The following is a 17,536-nucleotide window of genomic DNA, read 5'->3' as shown; positions in this document are numbered from 1 at the left end:
CCTTCTCTGTATGGTATGTGATATGTTTATACATAGAGATCTGTGCAGTTGAAGACATGTGAAATAAACATAGGCATCCATGGACACAGAATACCTTTTAACATTAGCTTCTTCTTATGCATTCACAGAACCATAACACACACACACACACACACACACACACACAGTCGGACCATAAATACATATGATAATGCTTACAGTGCACTTAGGGATAATGTGATTGGCAAATGGGACTTGTTACTCTTCTTCCCGTCTGAACGGTGATCCTACTTCTGCCCCACAACCTGAGCAGGCAGGTGTATCATTGCCCAGTTTATCCACAGGAACAACAGGAGGCTCAAGCCAGCTGGGGGTGCGTCCTGGGTGCACAGCTACCTAGCATCAGAGCTGAGTCCTGGCCTTGGCTGGGCGACCCAGAAGCCTTTCTGTGCACACCAAGCCGTGCCTCACCTGCACCCTGCTGCAGCCCAGGTAAGCAGTTAGTCCCACTGCAGAGCTTGCAGGCTTCCGGGATCCCAAGGGCCCCTCCCTGGCACTACACTCAGAGGCTTAGTTCAACCATGGCCTGAGGAGCTCTGGTTTAGGTGGTGGGGTCACGGTGGACACGTGGTGCTGGGGCAGGTGAGGCTGGGAAGTACCAGAGTGCCCACTGGGAGCTCATCAGCATGTGGGCTCCAGCAAACCTTAGGAAGAAGGTTGAGTCCCCCACCCACACACCCCCAATAAAGATCTGCCTTGACGCAGACAGCAGTGACTGCAGGCCCCCAAACCAAACCCACCCGCGTTGGGAAGTCTCACTCTGTGCAGCCGCACCAGGAAGTTGTCTAGAACTGAAAAGCAGGTCAGAGGCAGAGCACAGAGCTCCACTTTTATCTCCCCCAAACACTCCCAGGCTGATGAGCAGCATTGAAATTCATTCCTGTAAGGAGGCTGCAGCCCAGAACCCGCTCTGCAGGACGGGCTGTCAGCCGAGCTGGGTGCTGCGGCTGCTTTTCCTAAACTATGGGACTAGATGATGTATTGTTCTTGCTATTTCCCTTTGTTCAAAGCCAAGTTCTCCTCCTCTCACCCCAAAGGCTGTGTGTGTGTGTGTGTGTGAGAGAGAGAGAGAGAGACAGAGAGAGAGAGAGAGAGACAGACAGAGAAAGAGAGAGACAGAGAAAGAGGGGAGAGAGAGAGAGAGAGAGAGAGAGAGAGAGAGAGAGAGAGAGAGAGAGAGAGAGAAGGAGGCACCTGTTTTATGAATTAAAGAAGTAAAAAAGCTGGGGGGAAAAATAATCCACAAAACTCTCAATTTGAGTCAAACCATTCCAACACTGAAATTCAAAGTAGATTCCGCCTGGCCTGGTGGAATAAAAACATAAAGGCCTCCTTTTTTAAAAATTAGATCATCACCACTTTAAAGCAAAACAAAATGACGCATCAAAACTCACCGGAGCTGATGGAAAGGCAACAGACAACTTGTTCCCATTAAACCACCAATGACCCAGGATGCAGCCTCAAGAATGGAAAAGTGGAGACGGACATTTGGTGGTTACAGGAATTTTTTTTTCTTTCTTTCTTTTTTAAACTTCTAGTTGAACTTGAGTTTGGATACTGTCTTTGCTATCTTTCTCTCCCTCCAAGCGCTGTGTAATCTTAGACACTTTCATTAGCCTCTCTGGGCTTTCATATTGGAGAAATGCTTCCTCAGGTTTCAGTGGGAATTCAGGAACACTGTACAACACAGAGGGTTTGGGTTCTGGAAAAGTCACCCAGCCTTCAGTCAGGCAAACACCAAAGCCCGTGTTAAAACGTTGAGACACTGGAGTTTAGAACTCCAGGAGGAAGTTCCAACTGAGGTTGAGTTTGGAAACCCAGGGAGGCGGCTCACTATTAAGATGGTTCTGGAAGATCCTCGTGGTCCTCTGGCTTCTCTGCACCCGTGGCAGCCACCCAGGGAGGACCCGGGTGTCTGGGCTGCAGATTGGCGTATCCACTGGTCACTGAGAGCGGAACTCTCTCTGCCCGTGGGTCAATCTCAGCTCCAGCACTTGGTCCTCAGCAAGACCGCTGACCACACTGAACCCCACTTCCTCCTCAGGAAAACAGGGGAAAAACAATTCCCCCCAAAGCTCATTTTCAGAAAGACCAGCTGTAAATGTCCACCCCTCTTCTCTCCTGGCCCTTTCTTAGCCTCGGGGTATTTTCCACGGGGAAGTCTCTGTTCTTTTCTAGTTTAGAGTCAGAAACAAAACACTCAGTGCCAACCGGAAAAACTGATTACAGTCACCAAACCCAGCTTTGCCCCACAGACAGACCTGAGGGTTAGGAAAATCAAGATGGTCCAAAGTGGGCCCTGGAGAGGAACTTGCATGCCCTCGCGACAAGCTTGACGAGTCCTGAGGTGCCAGCTGGCTTTCTCTCCCAAGAGAACTTGGTGTCCATCCTAGCCCTTGCCCGTGGAGGGGTGGGGAGTGAGGGCAAAGGCATTTTGCAGAGGTGATTTACCCTCGCCGTCAGAGGTCCCATCTCAGCCTCTTGTCCTGAGACTTCTAACAGACCACAGTAGTTTCTATGCTATTGGTGATGCGGGTACCCTAGTCCCAAACTCCAAAGGTTGGGAGAGAATCGAATAGTCCCCATCTGTCCCTCATCACTTACAAGATGCTACAACCAGGTCTAATCTGTCCCCTAGGACCCCTGGCATGTCCAGCTCTTGGCAGGTCAGGAGCTAACCTGGGATGTGTGACATGGAGATTTCACCCAGTGCATCCCGGGAGCAGCTGGAATTTTGGGGGCCTGGAGTTCCATCCCTCCTGCTGAGGGTCAGCTGGACTGGGAGCAACTGCCTCCTTAGGGCAGCTGGCGAATGCCGCAGGGTCCCACCCACACCCAGGACCCCGCTGGGTGGCCTCTTTTTCTTTCTCCTTTTCTGTAGCGTTGGGGCTGGAACCGAGGGCCTCCTGTGGGCCAGGCCCGGGCTCCAGCTCTGAGCTCACCAGTCCCCCCACAGGGCAGAGTCGCGGGGTCTCTGGTCTGGGGAAGGGGCCACTGAACAGCAGCCTGAAAACTTCTCTTCCTGTTGATCATCTCATATCACAGATTTGGGCGTGGGTCGGGTTGGTGACTGACCCCCTTCTTTCCATCATTCTGTGAACCTGTAACAGTTTAGTTTTTTAACTAAACCTTTAGTTCTCGTTTTCAGCCTGATCTCCCCCAGCACAGGTTGTGCCCTAGTTCCACAACCCCAGGTACAAATGTGACCTTAATTTGCCTCATAGACATGCCCACAGTAGCCAGAGGTGGAATTAGTTAGGATTCTATATTGTACTTAGTTCAATACACCCCAATGTTACCATTCCAACACGTTATGAGTCTAAAGTATGTTCCAGAGAGGCTCCGTATTCTCGTCTTCAAACCAGGTCTTTGGTGTTGGATGTGGATTTGACACTCATCCACCTCTCTAGTGGGACCAGCCATGTTTCAAAGGCTCCAGAGCCACATCTAGCTGGAGGCTCCCCCAGTGGACAGCAGCATCAGACCACTGATGACCCCAACTGGCCTCCTTATCTCTAAGGCCACCAAGACCGCAGCCTCAGGAGTGAGACCCCAGTCACCCAGGTGATCCAGCAGGGAGGCCCTCAGCTCACAGTCTTGGCCGCCATGACCCTCAGCTGAGGCCGGGTGGAGGCCAGTCTTCTGCCTCCTGATTTCTCTGAAGGGTGAATGTGGACGCGCCTTCCCGGCCGTTGTCCTCTGAGGAAGCTTGTCCGTGGCTCCCACTGGTGTGCGGATTCTTGAACCATAACCCAGCGCACCCTAAAAGCTTGGCCCGAGGGATGGTACTGGCCAGGTTCCAGGGAGGTGGACCGGGAGCCTGCAGGGTGTGGCACAGGGGACTGGTCAGCAGCAGTTTTAGCAGCAGCACCCTCTGCAGCCCGCCTCCGGGGAGCAGGAGCCCTGGGCCTCCCTCTGTCCCTCTGTAAGCCCTTCCCTCACCCTCAGTGTTCCACTGGGCCCCAGGCAGGGCACATTAAGGCGGGAGTCACCAGCAGCTGGAAACACACCGGGCGCCCACCCTGCCCACCCTGCTCGCCCTGCTCGCCCTGCCCTGGAGCTCACGCCCATCTCCGTGAAACCATGTCACCTACTTAGGAACCTGTGACCTCGTGATTAGAAACAGACTCATAAACATGTTGTTTATAACATTTTGTGACCTTGGGACTCCAGGGCTCAGAATTCCAGATGTGGCCAGGTTGTCCGTTCAGGATGTCCCCAGCTGGAACTAAGGTGCCTGGCAGCGTGGATTCTCACCTGAGGGCCAAGACTTTCCCAGCTCATCAAGGTTTTAGCAGAACTTAAGTCCTTGAGGAGGCAGGAGTGGGGTCCCCATGTTTTTGCTTCCTGTTGGCAGCTGACTTTTCATATCTCCTAAAACCACCTGCAGCACCTTCCCATGAGTCCCCCCTGGGATGTTTGCCTTGTTCCTGGCAAACACAAGTGACCTTCTTCTCCTTCTCTGGTTAGGCCAGGCCCACCCAGGAAAGCCTCCCTTGGCATAAATACAAAGTAACCACCCAGAGATGCCTCTCCTCAAGGGCAAGGCCCCTCCCGCATTCCAGGGAGCAGATATGCACCTACTCACCCGTAGGAATCCTGAGACCACTTAACACCCTGCCCACTGCACCTTCTAAATCCGGGGGTCTCTAGAAACAATGGGAAAAGCACCCGGAGTGTGGTGCACAACCTGGTCACCAATGTGACCTGTCAGGGTACACAGAGCCATACACACTTTTTGGAGAAGAAAACCAAGACTCAGAGAGGTAAGGGGAGGTGGTGCTCTTACTCAGAAGCCGGTGGCGCCACCCCCCCCCACCGAGGGGCTGGGTCTTATTTTAATAGGAGAGCTTTGAGGAGCCCGCCTGTGCCCTGGAATTCACTTGTGTGGTGTTCAGGGCCTTTGACAGGCTTTGGGTCCCCGAGGGAGAGAATAAGCCTAACTGTGCATAGGTGTGTTCTACAATTGCAAAACAAATCACCCCCAAATTTAGCAGCTGAAAGAACACTTACGATTATGTGGTCTCTGGGGGTCAGTGGCCTGGGGTCTGCTGTTTATTAGCCAAGTTCAGTGCTCTGAGGACAGTGAGACGGTGTTTCTGAATGACTGTTGCCAGAGACCCTTCTCAGTCCTAGTCAAGGAGACCACAACTACTTCATTATGGGGAATGTGTGGCAGGAGCCAGGGACGGAGAGAAGCCACAGTTTATAACCCATCCCCATGATTCATGGTCCATCCTCCTGCTATGTTCTATTCTGAGAAGAAAGTCCTGGATTCAGCCCACACTTTATACAAAGGTATATAGCAGGGGCGTGGTGGGGTGGCATTAAGAAGCTGCTACCAGCTAAGCTTGGCAGCACACGCCTCTAGTCCCAGCCACTTGGGAGGCTGAGGCAGAAGGATCGCAAGTTTGAGGGCAGCCTCAGCAACTTAGCGAGGCCCTGCCTCAAGATAAAAAGGGCTAGGGATATAGCTCGGTGGTAAAGCTCCCGTGGGTTCAATCCCTAGTATCGAAAGAAGAGAAGATGCTGTCTCCACAAGCCCCCAAGAGCAGGGCAGCCTCCATCCAGGCACGATTATTTCAAGAAAACCTTTATTTTCCTTTCTTCTCTATGGAGGTTGCAATTTTATTAGAAAAATCACACCTAGCACATTGAAATACAGGTGAAGCAATGAAGAAAGTCTTTCCGTTCCAGAGTGCGGTGTCAAGTGTCCTAAAGCCAAACTTGGCACAGGGTGACAGACACAGGCAGGAAGGACAGCTGGACCCAGGTCGTTAGCACTGCCCGCAGCAGTCCACACAGCCCAGCAGGGTACACCCAACCGCCTGCCAGCCCTCAGTCCCTCCAGGAGCGCTGTGACGAGGGCGAGGCTGGGAGCAGGGCCCTGGCTCATCGTGACTTCAGGGGAAGCCCCTCAGCTCCCAGGACGACCCGCGCAGGCATAACCTGTCCCTCTTCATGACCTCCTTTTCAGCTGTCCCAGAAAGTTCTTCCCAAGTCCTCTTCCTATATCACTCAGGGAGTCTCCCCAACTCTAGGAGGGTTTGGACTCATTTTTATAAGCGATTTCTTCCAGAACATTCTCCAGGGGTGGTCACTGCTGTGAGAGGAAACATATCCCCTAAGCAGCTGAGCTGCCCTGAGCCTCACCTACAGGACTCCCTGCTCAGCCTTCCTGGCCCCTTGTGCTAGTCAAGGGCTCCCGTCCATGGTGGGTGGCTGTCGCTCTGGACTCGGGGTGAAGCCGCACATCAGGGTGGGAACATGGGGCGGGGCCAGGGGTCTCCCCTCTTGGCTGAAGGGCCAGTATCACCTTCAAGGGCATGACCTCCGTGTCCTCACTTCCTCCCGCTGGGCTCCTTCTGCTGGGTTCTGCCGGTTTCCCGTCATGCCACAGGCTGGGAACATCCCAGGTCCAGAATAGGGCACCTCCACGGTTTCTCCTGACTCAGTTTTAGTGTTTCTGAAAGCCAAGCCTTGGACTTTGGGTTTCTTAAGCGAACACTCCCTTTCTGATCAATTCTGCCCACTCAATGCCTCCCTGGCACCTTCTCAGTACATCAAAGATGAAAGACCGCCTAAGGCAGCCTTTTTTTTCCCTCAAAGTGTGGTGGCTGCCTTGTCTGCTCCAGGATCCGCCTGGAGAGCCTGTTAAGGAGGCCGCTTTCCGGGTGCCTCTGCAGACCTGTGGAATCTGGGAAGCTGGGGTCCACGGGATGTGCATGCAGCCGGCCACAGGAGATCAGATGCCTGGAGGTCCTCTGTGTAAGGGGTCTGCCACCCCCACACACTCACACACACACACACACACACACACACACACACACAGAGGCACGCACACAGGCACGCGGCATGCTCTCCCCAAAGAGCCACACCTGCGCTTCATCCATGGGGTTCTGTGGTTTAATTGGTCTGGGCGGGCCTGGGCAGCCTGAGTCTGTGGGGATGTTGAGACCCAAGAAGGTAAAGCAATCTGTCCACCCAGTTAGCTGAAAAACTTGGGATTAGAACTCAGGCCTGAAGGGTTCCCAAGTTTATGCTTTTTACAATTTAATTCTGAATTTTAATGGACAGGTAGTCATCGTCGTCTGTACCTATGGAGCACCATGGGAGGTCTTGATCCCTGTGCACCTGGGGAGTGAGCTCCCTCACACACCCATCACCTCATGTCTGGGCCCTGTCTTTTTGGTGAGGCCCATTTAACACTCACTCTTCTTGCAATTGGCTCTTCACGACGGCACGGTGCCGTCTGCAGATCTCCTAACTCGTTTCTCTGTGCACTTGATGCTTGTTTGATTTCCACGTAGGGGACCATGCAATACCTGTCTTTCTGTGCCTGGCTTATTTCACTTAACATCGGAGTGAAATATCTGCAAATCGTCTCTCAAACAAGGAGCTCATCCCCAAAAAGGACAAGCAACTCAAAGTAGTCAACAACCAGGAGGTAACCGACTCTGCTAACAACAAGCCGCAGGACCTAAGTCGACGTTTCTTTTAACAAACATGCAAAAGTCCAACAGATGTGCAAGAAATGCTCACTACCATTCATCATCAGGATGATTTTAAAAGTGTAAAGAGATGTCTCATTTTTAGAATCACCTCACTTTTTACAGTGGCCACATCAAAAAGTAATAAACAGAAGACAAGGGCAGGTGAGGATGTGAAGGAAAGGGGACCCGATGATGCTCCCGGAAATGTAAATTAACACAACCACTTTGGAGGTTCCTGAAAAAATTTAAAATGGAATTACTATATGATTTTGCTTTCCCACTTCTAAATATATAACTAAAGAAATTGAAATCCACATATCAAAGAGAAATCTTTGTATTCATTGCAGCAATTACTCACAGTAACCGAAAGGTGGCAGCAGCCCAGAGTTCCTGAGTGGCTGAATGATAAGGAGGAGGGGTAGGTATGCACAATGGAGTACTATTCAGCCTTTAAAAAGATTCAGATTATTCACTTGCCACAACTTGGGTGAATCCAAAGCCTTTCTGCTTCCCTATAAACCCAATCTGAGGCCATAAGGTCCTGTCTAATCCGTAAGAGAACCCACAGGTGGGGGACGCTAAATGTTTTAGTCTGCTTTTTCACCGATGCCACTAAAAGACTTGATTGTAGAGGAGGAAATGTCTATTCAAGGCTCACAGTTACAGAGGTCTTCCTCTACAGACGGCTGGCTCCATTCCTCAGGGCTCAAGGTGATTCTGAACATGGTGGCAGGAAACTGTGGCAGAGGAAAGCAGCTCACATGAGGATCAGAAAGCACAGAGAGACTAGATATAAAACATACACCCCAAAGCCATGCCCCAATGCCCCACCTCCTCCAGCCACACCCTACCTGCCTCCAGTCTCCACCCAATGAATCCCATCAGGGGGTCAATTTGGTGATTGGGTTAAGGCTCTGGAAACCCAATCATTTCTCCCCTAAACCTTCTCCCATGGTCTCACCCATGAGCTTTTGGGGGACACCTGCTCTCTAAACCGTAACACTAAGGTCCTGAAGGTGGAGAGGCTCAGCCTGCTGCCATCACCATTACCTCTACTCAGGCTGACCCCGAGGGGAGGTTTCCCATACACTGTCATCACTGTGCAAATGCTCTCAGCTTGGGGACGGAAGCCTAGGTGTGACAAATGGGGCCGAGGCACCTACTGGGCTTCACGTGGAGACAGGCCTAATCCCACCAGCCCCCAGAGCCTCTCTTTTCCCATCTGTTTCACGTTGTGTTTGTTCCTACATACTTTCTTCCCAACTTCCGAGTGGCTCCCTCCACTGGCTGGTGCAGTAGCCATCTGGCCTCTACGGCTTCCAGTTAGAAAGCCCAGCTCAGCCCGTGGCTTCTTTCTTGCAAGGACAAGAACAACCTAGCAGTGACCCAGCATGGGCCAGGGAAGGGTTCTGACGGATCCTGCTTGGACCCAGCACGAGGCCCCGACTGGAGGGCTGGGATCCGTGTCCTGTTGCTCTCCACCCTCCTCGCCCAAGACCAGAGATGAAGATGGTGTTGCTAAGACAGGGAAATGTCCCCTGAGCAGCCAGAGACCACAGGTATTTGCCTGCATAGTCCTTGACCTTGTGTCTTGACCTTGCGTCCCCGCCCTGGGTCTTGAGGGCATCCCAGCTATGAACTGTGTCGCCTGCTGTCTTCCCCAAGCTCTTCCCGTCCGCATCTGCTCGGTGGCACACGGCAAGCTGGGAAAACTGGGGAAGAAACACCCATAACCGAGGCTCGAAAGCATAGTTGAAATTTAATTTTCTCCGCATCATCATGACCATAGCCGTTAAGACGCGCGATTCTCCCCATCTGGGAAGGCGCTGAGCTAATTTTTGAAACCTTGAAGAGACGGAGACCACCTCCATGGCCCATCTCTTTGTGAGCCGGCTGCCTACTGAGCTAATGACCCACTGACTGGGGCTCAGGCTTCTGAAAGCCGAGTTCTAACAGCCCTCTTTCATCTCCGCGATAGCAGCCTGTCTCTAATGAATTTTTTATTTGTTTACTCGTTGCTTCTCCGGGATATAAAAGTAACACTCATCTTTTTAATATTAAAAATAAAACTTCAAATCAAGGCCGGATGCCATGCCAAACTGTTTAAGTTCACTGCACCCGGGAGCCCGTCGCTGGTGGAGGGATCGGGCTCTGAGACAGGGGAAGGTGGCATGTGGGGCGGGGCGAGGGCTGGGGCCACCCGCATGTTCTTCTTCTTCCTCTGTTTAATCTGCGGGGAGCCTGGAGGCAAATTATTCATGGCGAACTGCGCACGGTACACGTCCTGTGGGTTCCAGAGACACGTCCACCAGCGGCTGCACCCCCTTCTCTAGAGGGGCAGGTCTGGGGACGTCACAGCACCCTCCTCTCCGCCCTGTAGGCCCAGGCTGCTGGCTCCTGGGGATGCAGAGGGGACAGGGTCGGGCGCAGAAGCCTGGAGTGTCCTGTGCACATGTGGGGGGTGAGGAGAGACTGCACCTGGGGCTGCACAGAGGGCTGGGGTGTGTCCACTGAACCTCTGGGGGTGGTTCACCTGTGCTGCCCTCAGGAACAGGGAAAGATGAGCTACGGCTAACTGCACGCAGCTGGAGAGGGGAGGAGCCACCGGAGAGGAGTGGACTATGGCTGCAGCCACAGGAAGCTCAGCAGTGGATTCAGACCTGGTGGGACTGGTGGGGACCACAGGAGGGGCTGTGAGGGGCACCAGGAACATGTCACATCTCGATTCAGGTGATGGTTCCAGTGGTGTGAACCCAAGTTAGAACCCAGCAGATTGTACACTTCCTTTGCAGTGACTCATCTTAAATCCCCAATGGGCATGCATTCTCTCTCTCTCTCTCTCTCTCTCTCTCTCTCCTCTTTCTATTTCCCAACATTATGACTGATGCGATTTTTTACCATATCCCCCCAGGCCCTGAAAGCCAAGATCTACCACTAATGCAAAAACCACACCTGTTATTGTGTGGATTAAAAGACAGCTGTTGGGCTGTGGATGCCCCCATGCATCACGTACATCTCTGGTCTATTTAATTTCTGAGGAGTTGTACCCTAATCCAGTTATTGAAAGGTTCCCCAACATCGGCCTGGCTTCCTGGAATTGGCCATGGCAGGCTTTTTATAGATCTGACCACCCCACCCCCACCCATGCACAAACGTTTGCTTTTTAAGCATTTTACAAAGTGGCTTGTTAAGTATGGCATCTTGGAGCGATTGTTCGCTCTGTTGGAGATGAATGTTTATATATAAATAATAACGTATGGAGCTGGCACGGGTGTTTACTAGGACCTGTTCGAATGGCATATGCCCAGTACAGCTGAGATCCAACACGCAGACACCCAGGTTCAAGGCAGATATTTCTAGAGTCTGGTCTCTCCTGAGACCTCCCTGGGTAACTTGGGGGAAGTCACCTGACACTCATGAACCTAAACTTCCTCCTGTGATAAAATGGGGCAAATAACAGAGCGGCCAGTTTGGCTTGAGAATTCAATAGTGCACCCCATTAAGGGGCTCACAATGCTGCCTAGCTGCTAGAACAGGACGATCCAGCCCTGCCTTACACCCCCACCAATGGGCCAAGCGAAACCTGGAGACACACATGTGCATTGGGCTGCTTTCGGAATCCATGCCGTCAGCGTGTTCTGCAATAGCACCTCCTAAGGTGGTGTGACATCATGGGTGACACCTCCTAAGGTGGTGTGACATCATGGGTGACTAGAAAATCCAACAAGTCCCCCTTGGCACCTCTGCATATTGTGATAGAAATCAGCCCCAGGACCACAGGAGGGTCCCGAGGTAGAGCACCAGGCTAGGAAGCCCCGTGGGGAAACCCAATCTTTCTGACACTTAAATTTCCGCTTCCTTCCATTTCACCTCTTCCTTTTATTCCAGGACAGGCGATGGTTGGAGCTCCTTTGTTTGCATGCAAGAGTGGTGACCCGGCAGGGCAAACCACAGCTCCCCGCTGCCCATCACTATGGGCCAGCCCCCGTGACCACTGATAGGCAGGTGAGCAAGAGACACTGGAAATAATCTAACACTTTGCAGATATCCCAGTGGGAGCCCTTCACCCATTTCCTAAAGTGCCTGATGCTTTCATTAACACCCAGTGAGTGGTGGGTTGCTATTGAGGCCCCTCCCTCGAGCTTCAAATCCTGCTTCTCTCACAGTGACCCTGGAGGACCTTGGGAGACCGTGTCCCCTTCACAACCCTCATTTCCTCATATGATAGAATGGGACATACAAAGACAGGTGATTCCCAGGCTGTGGCAGCAACGAAATGACACAGCAAACAAGTCCTTGGCTGAGCTCCACCCTCACCTGAGCTCAATAAAACCTGCTGTTGCTCTCATGATTCTGTTGTCCTTTTCTACAGTCTGATCACTTTGGGCAGGGAAAGGGGTGGGGACTCCAGGGGAAGAAGACAGACAGACGTCTTGACATCCAGGTTGAAGAGCTTTGAGTTCTCGGGCTCAGTGAACATGTGGGCTTTCTTTTCTGACTCTCTGGCACGGCTGTCCACTGGGATCATGTTCTTCTACTGACAAATTTCCAAAAGTAATAGGGGAAAAATGAGAAAATAAAAATCATTGTACAGTTGCTGAAAACTATTCCTAGAAAAAATAAGACATTGTTGAAACCCTGAAGGCATTTGAAAGCCAATAGAACGTCTCTATTTGAGGACCAGATTATCTGGCATGTGCTGCGGCTGGTTGGTGAGCCCGGGGACGGGGGACAACACCATGACTTGAAGAGCCAAGTCCCTGTCCATGGCTCAGGTTGACCACTCTTAAAATCCAGGTTATGGACTGGCCTGAGCCTCTTTCCTGGTTGAAAACCAAAATAGCAGACCCTAATGCCCAATTCCCAGCTGAATGGGGAGAGAATTTATGGGACCTCACCATGAGGTACCCCATGACTCTCTCTGACTCAGTTTCCTTATCTGAGAATAGGAACAGTACAGGCTGGGCACCCCTCATCTGCAAATTCAAAATTCAAAATGCTCCAAAATCCTAAACAGTTTGAGGGCCAATGGGATACCACAGTGGAAAATCCCATACCTTAAAATGGTTTCATGCACAAAATTATTTAAAGAGTTCATGTAAAATTGCCTCCAGGCTTTCTATATAACTTCTATGAGAAAACATCAATGAATTTTGTGTTTAGACTTGGGTCCCATCCCCAAGATACCTCATTTGGCCCGTGAAATCATGCCCAGATCAGAAAGCATTTGAAATCCAAATCTGAATTCTGGTCCCAAGCATTTCAGATGAGGGATAATTATGTCTATCCCGTAAGGTTGTTCTGAGAAAAAATTGAGGCCCTGTGTGATGAAAATTGTGTGTTGCCTGATACAGACTGTCTAGCGGGCACTAGCATCATCGATTTCAGAAGGGAGAGGAAATCTTAAGACAGCCCGCACAGTAAGGAACCTATTTCTTAAAACCCATCTTGATAAGACTCTATTAGGGGTAGAGACAATATGTAGAATGAACTGCACAGATTTGATGAGCTATTCCAAATTACAGAGAGAGAGAGAGAGAGAGAGAGATAAAAGACCATTGCTTTGGGGACAAGGACCTCAACACATGAATTTCAGGCACACTCAGATATTCACTACGCAGCACAGACTATTTATACCAGTTTTGGTCATACTAATCCAGAACTAGAACTATCCCATCAACAGTGAATGAAATTCTACAAACAATGGAATACTTCTTGGAAATTAAACACAAACAGTTGGCACCCAAACATGGATGATTCTCAAAATCGTGTTAAGAAGCTAGACACAGAAGAAGATATCCTGTGTGATTGCATTTTTATTAGGTTTTAAATTAAGTAAGGAGAATCTACCACAATAGACAACCAGGTGGCGGTGTTGGGGATGTGGGTGATAGGAATTGACCAGGGAGGTCACTGAAGGGCCTTTCTAGCAGGGTGGACATATCTTATGTCTTTATAGATATGTGAGTTTGTCAGATCCGTATGATCACAAATTGTGCTTCACTGGATGTAAATAATACCTCAGAAATTACTTTGTCAAGCCTTTAAGAGGCATTTGGGAGATGCAGAGGTCTTCAACACAAAGAAGAATCAAAACGAATTTTCTGCTCCTTGGTTCACCTCACAGACCTCTTCTTTGCAGCTGAAGATCTGAAAATACAGTCAACCAGCGGGTCAGAGTGTCATCCCAGGGCGGGATCATGGGCATGCGGTGGGGAGAGTCCCTTTTGGAATCCAAGCAAGTTGTTCTGTGAGACACTGGGGGATCAGGGTGGAAGCTTGCTCACCCACGGGGTGCTCTTGCTGGGAAATGACAAAGAAGCTCAATTTGCAGCCAAGTTCACCAAGGGGCTCAAGACAATTCACACCCCTGGTTGATTATAAACACCCCTGTGTCATCAAATGGCCTATGACAAATCCTTATTGAAAGTTTCTGAGAGTGAGGTGACCCTAAACCTTCACTGAGCAATCACATAGAAATCAACCTACAAAAGCTTCAGAGAATCCTCAATAGACCGAGAGACGGAGGCTCTGAAGTCTGGCCCTCCACCCGTGCCCAGGATGATGACTCGCCGCCATGAGCAAGCTGAGCCTTTTCACACTCCAGTTAGGAGACCGACTTTCCCAGAGTGACACAACTCATCAAGGAAGAGGACTTCCCCGGAGATTTGTCATGTGAAAAAAGCGCTGTGTCTGCTATGCTAATCGACCGTGTTGCACTGAGCCTCCAGGTAGATTAATGAAACGCATTAGTGGCCCAAAGGAATGTGTTGTGTACACAACCATCCCCACCAGACACACGTGTGCAAAACTCAAAATAATGGAAGGGTGCCAACGCCCGAAAGGCTTCTCATCGAGCCCGATGCTTGTTGGATCCTTAGCTACATGAGTTTTACCAGGACGGTGGGAAGGGACTCCTTCACTCTTAAGTCCCACATTTCTGCCTGTGATGGCACCATGTCAGTCCCAGCTCTCTGGGTCCATGACTCCTGAGGTGTCTGGCGGGAGGGTGGGCGTCCGCTTTGTGTTTTAGTTTTAGCTAGAAATGAGTCTGTCTCCTGTTCTCACAGACTCCCAGAGAAACACAGAAAGTGGACGTCCTCCATGACATCCTGGTGCCCACCAACACCCGGCCCAGCCTCCAGGGCAGTTCTCACCATCAGAGTTTACAAACCTGTGGAGGCCAGCACAGGGCATGGCTCCACCTGCCCTCCCTCCTGTCCCCTCCTCAGGAGAACCCGCTCATGCCGCCCAGTGTGACATTGTCCTCAGCAGTCACCCTGCGTCCTGCACTCGCTGCACACACGGCCAAGACCTCGGAGACAGTGCAGGGCAGGCGGGAGCCAGGCTCCAAACTTCTCCTTGTGACTTCCAGATCATCGCGTGACTTGGGGCAAGCTGGCGGATCCTCACCAGATGGGTCTAGGTTTTCCATCCTAAATGAGAGCTGTTTGAGGGTTGAACAAGTAAATAAATGTTAAGTGCTCAGAACTGCCCGACACAGGGCCCGAGAGTTCCCTGTCCTGCAGCCCTCCTGAAGTGGCACCCGCTTTCCCCACTGAAAAGTCTTAACTGGGCCTCTCCAGAAACCTTCACCATGGCTGATCTTAGGACTGTCAGCAATAAAGTCTCTACAAAGGAGTCCAACGTAGATAAACTTCCTATTTTCATGTTGCCCTGTTTTACTTGGGCCACTGGCTGGGAAGATACCAGCACTCCAGGTGCTGGACAGCCCTTACTAGGTTTTCACAAATGTATCCAGTATAGTACTTTGTAGAACTGTGCAAACCAGGCCTCTGGCCTTGAGCTGGGCTTCACAGAGATGTCTACATTTTTAAGATAAGTTACAAATGGGCTCCATGGTAACAGCTGGTGGAGGAGGGAAGAAAGGGGAGAAGTTCTCCCCTTCTCAGGTGCTGTCCTTGAAGGGTTAACGTGCCCAGAACAGTGAGAGAAAAAGCTGCTTTTATGTGAACTTCCGCAGACTGTGAACTTCTGAGCCCCTCCCCTGACATGATGGGTATAAAACTCTGAAACTCCCTGAACTTGGGGTTCAGGGGATTGACTGATTACAGCAAAAGCTGTGCCCTCTGAACCTGGCTGCAGCCAAATAAAACTGTTCCCGGCTACCTTTGGTGCCCTGCCTTGTCTGTCACTACAACACTCTGGCCTCAGCTTCCCCTTGGTCCCATGACCTGGATGGGCTCCGAAAGCCCCCCACTTCTAGCATCGGGGGTCATTTGACATCCACCACCCCTCCACCCCAATCTCACTCCAGTATTCCCGGGAGTCGGCTTCTCTGGGTCGGTGTCATCCCAATCACAGCCAGCTGCCACCATTTCCCATCACGGGAGGCAGGGTGTGCAGTTCCAGAGCAGGGTGTAGAGGGCCACAGCCGTGTTCCTTCTCAGCTTTGCTCTTTGACTTGGGAACAGACTCTGCCAGCCTCGGGTGCCCTTTGGAGAAATGGAGGTGATCGTAGCACTGCTTTGGGGACCATCCTTGGGGAAGGATGGCGTCAGGGGCACTTTGCATGCCTGCCATGGCGAGATGGTCAGTGGTAGCCGTGGTCGTCTGAAGGAAGGAAGTATTCACTCATCCAGGACAGAATGAAAACCTAGATACTGTAGGAAGGAGTGATGTTTAACGGGCTGGCGCGAAGTGTGGGAAGTGGGGGTCAGTTGAACTGGCTGGGCATGCTGTCCTGCCTGTCACCTTCCTGGTCACGTGATCTGGAGCACAATTCTTCTGAGCTGTTTCCCTGTCTGAAAAATCAGTCCCACAGCACCTGGCTGAGCACCAGGTAGGCTTTGGTGTCCAGTGTGTGGGAGGCAAGGACCCTGCAGGAGTCACTGTGGTCAGGGAGGTGCCACGGCCCCAACACAGCCTTCTTCCTGTGGCCGTCGCCATGGTCCAGGCAGTGTCTGCACTTCCATTTCCTGTTAACGGTGAGTCATTCTTGAAAGTGAAATAAGCACTCAAGTCTACCTGCTGGACCTACAAAGGCGAAGATGGTGTTCTAGCAACAGCAAACTTCTGCTGAAAGACACAAGCACAGCACTGACCACTTACTATCCAATAATGTCCACGTGCATTCCAGTGTTGGAATGGCCATTGCAGGTTGAGAGAGTAATAAAAGGAGGTCAGAGATAAGATGATAAAATAGATAGATGGATGGTGGACGGATAAATAGATGGCTCAATGGAAAGAAAGACCTAGATACTCATCATCTGAAAGAGAAAAGTACTCATAGAAAAATAAAATAAGAGCCTCACTGTCCAACTTGAAGGCACTTTTGAACTCCACCTTTTTTAATTCAACTAAGATCACGGCAAAATTAAAGGACAATTTTCCATGTTTGAATCATTTGTCGTAAACAAAGATTATGATACTGGATGGGACAATTAACATTTTCAATTAACATTTTGTGCTTTAAATTTTCAATGTAAAAACAATGGCTTTCAAATATTAAACATCCATAAAACACCCTTTTTTGGGGGGCATGGGGGTTCCTGGGGATTGAACCCAGGGGCACTTGACCACTGAGCCACATCCTCAGCTCTATTTTGTATTTTCTTTAGAGACAGGGTCTCACCTAGTTGCTTAGAGCCTCATCCTTGCTAAGGCTGGCTTTGAACTTGAGATCCTCCTGCCTCAGACTCCTGAGCCGCTGAGATTTCAGGTGTGAGCAACAGCACCTGGCCAAATACACTGTTTTTATAGCGATTTTTCTTTGGAGTTTATTTTTAGTGTCATGTCCTGTGATTAGAAGTCTATATATGAAATGATTCTTATCTGTTATTGAAATATCTAATCTCATCACAATATATCAGATTGCAATTTCAATAAACAGTGGACTTTTTGTTACAGGAAACCTCTAAAACGTTATCACAGAACAAAATTATTCACTTTTTATCATCACAAAACACATAAATAATGGAGTGTTATACAAAGCACAGAATAACTTATGATACAGAACCCCGAGGAACTCCATCTTCTTATTC

This window comes from Spermophilus citellus (assembly GCF_964194105.1).
Source record: "Spermophilus citellus genome assembly, chromosome: 6".
Taxonomy (NCBI): Eukaryota; Metazoa; Chordata; class Mammalia; order Rodentia; family Sciuridae; genus Spermophilus; species Spermophilus citellus.
Note: the sequence above shows the minus strand (reverse complement) of the source record.